The sequence below is a fragment of the Dreissena polymorpha genome, chromosome 13, assembly GCF_020536995.1.
Source record: "Dreissena polymorpha isolate Duluth1 chromosome 13, UMN_Dpol_1.0, whole genome shotgun sequence".
Classification (NCBI taxonomy): domain Eukaryota; kingdom Metazoa; phylum Mollusca; class Bivalvia; order Myida; family Dreissenidae; genus Dreissena; species Dreissena polymorpha.
The window spans coordinates 43,935,621-43,938,717 of NC_068367.1; the positions used below are offsets into that span (position 1 = coordinate 43,935,621).

The 3,097-nt window shown below is 35.2% G+C and overlaps 1 long non-coding RNA gene across 1 annotated transcript; it reads right to left on the reverse strand.

Moving 5' to 3' along the window:
• Nucleotides 1–242: 242 nt before the first annotated feature.
• Nucleotides 243–2,689, reverse strand: LOC127855196 (uncharacterized). The gene is made up of 3 exons (XR_008037389.1): nucleotides 2,543–2,689; nucleotides 860–985; nucleotides 243–321 (listed from the first exon to the last, which is right to left on the reverse strand). It is a non-coding gene; the product is annotated as an uncharacterized LOC127855196 (long non-coding RNA).
• Between the last annotated feature and the right edge of the window lie 408 nt (nucleotides 2,690–3,097).

Here is a 3,097-nt window from a genome sequence, read left to right on the forward strand (position 1 = left end):
TCAAAGGTGAATCATGTTTAAGTTATTGGTATATGTTCACGGCATCTAATTTATTTCCTGTATCTAAAAATATGGCAATTTTACACTTGCCTCAATTAAAAGACCTTGTAATGATTATACAAATGATCTACTAATGATGAAACTTTGCTGTTGTTGTTTTTGCTTCAGTTGTTTCTGTGTGCAGGTAACAACTCTAGTTAAGAGTCAAAAACGCTGTTGCTGAAGAAAAATCGAACAACTAATAAAATATAAGGCTGTTTTATTGATTCAACCTAACCAGAACATTTGAATGTCAATGTGGTCTGGTGTGCTTTGGTGGTCCTGAAAAAGAAAATCAAGCATTGGGTTATTCCTATTCGTTATGTTTTGGAGGAGATAAAAATATCATGTTTTCCATGTTTGATACCTACGTTGTCTATATTATTACAAATTTCCTTTTCTAATAACCAGAATGTATAAATGTTTACAAATGAAATAACATGTATACTCGGAATGCTATGATGTTTAAATGATATATTAACATAACTTTTATGGATAAGGTTTAGTACATTGACCGTTTATAATTGAATGCAAGGCTTTCGATAACGTAATCGCGCATGTGTGCATTGGGAAATGGTTAACCCAGTTATGCCTAGTGCACTCGCATCCTTCTAAATTGCATCAATTTATTTTCAAAATTAGGGATGTCTAGTATATTTATTTCTATATTTAGAACATTTCTTACAGAAATTCCTTTAAGCAAACAGCAGACCCTGATGAGACGCCACATCATGCGGCGTCTCATCTGGGTCTACGCTGTTTCCAAAGGCATTTGTTCTAGACGCTAGGCATAAATGGGTAAAATGTGTTTCATGTTTACCTCAATAATTTCTACAGCAATTCTTCTGATATGAGTTGTATGGACACGGACCGGAGTAACGCGTTCCGTAAGGACACCGTCCACTACTGCAATGGCAGTCACGGTTTGGAGGAAGGTAACCTTGGGCTACAATACAATAAAAAAAATTAACTTTCATGCTTGAGTTCTGTGGACATTGATCATTTTACCTCAGGCAGTACTGATACGTTTCCCTACTGCGCGGGAAGTTGCCACCAGGTGGACCACACAGAGCTACGAGCTAAAACACTACATTCAACATCAGTAAATATGCCGCCAGGATAGAGACAACGCGTGCGTTGCTCACTTCGTACAAACACTACGAATTTCTTTGCCACGTAACCTCTAGATGAAATGTTACCACGTTAGATTACAATAAAATAAGAGGTAATAGTAGACCGTGAGGGAGGAAAATTTACATGAAAACAACAGGTTTTGCGCATGCGCATTATGATGCAAACATGCTCGTGAGGAATGCAAGACCGTATCCTTGTATTATATCAACGATTCTGTTTAATCACATTTAGGATATAGACACCACCAGCATTACTCTTTTTGTTTATACAGTAAGTCTTGCACCAGCACTTATGTTCGGTTGAAGGGTAACCACCATTGGTAACATTACAAACTATATGTATCATTAAAATACTGTGGAAGTCCGATGCGCCTTGCCTATTCCGAAATTGTATAGGCCTACGTTGATTTTTTAGTACGAACTGTAAATGGATACATGCAAAATGGGGTTTAAGGCAACGTTCGGAAATTAAAATGTATGTAATACGCTAAATATATTGTTAGTATCATCCTCTTGTTGGTCTGAAATAAAAGGCGTTTTTTTTTGTTATCATATTGAAATTGATCTTTGACAAACATATTGGGATTAAACGGTCCTTTTCACAGATTTTGGCATGAAGTTAAGTTTGTCATTAAATACTTTATATTGATAAATGTAAACATTGCATCTTAAAAGCTCCAGTAAAAAACAAGAATAAAATTAAAAAAAATAAAAACGTAACCCTCAACTGGGCTCGAACCACTGATCCCTGGAGTAAAAGTCTATCGTTTAGACCACTCGGCAATCCCTGTTCATACAATGAGTGAAATACTTTATACTTTACATATTAAGCAATCCTAGTAGTATCACAAAATATAACGACAACAGCAGAACTCTCTAAATGATTCAATCGTTTCGCGTTGCAACGCTTTATAATTTTCAGGTTCTTAAATCATGAAAAAAATGCATATAATGGATATTTTAAAGCATGTTAAATGTTCAGTATTACTGATGTCTCACAAATATCATTACTACAACGAAAATATTCGAATCTGAAACAATTTATTTTAATTTCGTCATTTTTTTTACTAAAACGTGAAATGGCCCATTTAAGCATTCCCACTCAGGACGGCGCAGTGAACTGAACTATACCTGGAGTGTATGATAGTAACTGTTCCAAAGACTACAAAATATCGAATATTCTCTGTACCTCAGTGTTACTCCAAAGTTTCTATGGATCTTTCATTTTTAATGAATATATGTATTTTTTAACTCTTTATCTCTAGTGAATCCGTTGAAAAAATAGATATTTACAATATTTGCTCAATCAAATGATCTCGATAGAATTGTGAAGATCCTACTCACATCCACTGATAAACAATATTGCTTACCTTCAGTCACTGGTATGCTGACCATGATAACGCAAGTGATCAGGAGAGCAACTAGGCAGGCAGTCTTCATGATGTTACCTTTGGTGTTTACTTTCGGGAACGACTGTTAACTTCGTTTCGAGTTCGCTTTATACTCGATTCAAAGCGGATGTTGCCCTAGGTTATGTTGTCAAGACACGATACTATGGTCGTGTCTGCAATTTTTTTTGTTGTAACAATTAAACTGAACATGTTAAAAATGTTTTTTTAAAGCGCTAATGGCGAAACATTTGTTGGATATTATTTAAAGTCAATTTGTAGGAATCAGTAACAGAATATTTTAACCATATTTGTCTCAAAATGGTTGAACAAACGATTTATATGGTATAAATGGATTATATTTCGAAATGCGTGCTTTGCCTTTTTTGCACGATACCTACACTTTTAAATCAAAATCATATGTATGCACAGTATTGAAAGATAAGGTGTTAGCCTTTAAGAAGTCACCGCGTCCTTATTCGGCCGACGAGTAAATCATAGTTCGATACCTCATATACACACAGAGAGCGACCCGTA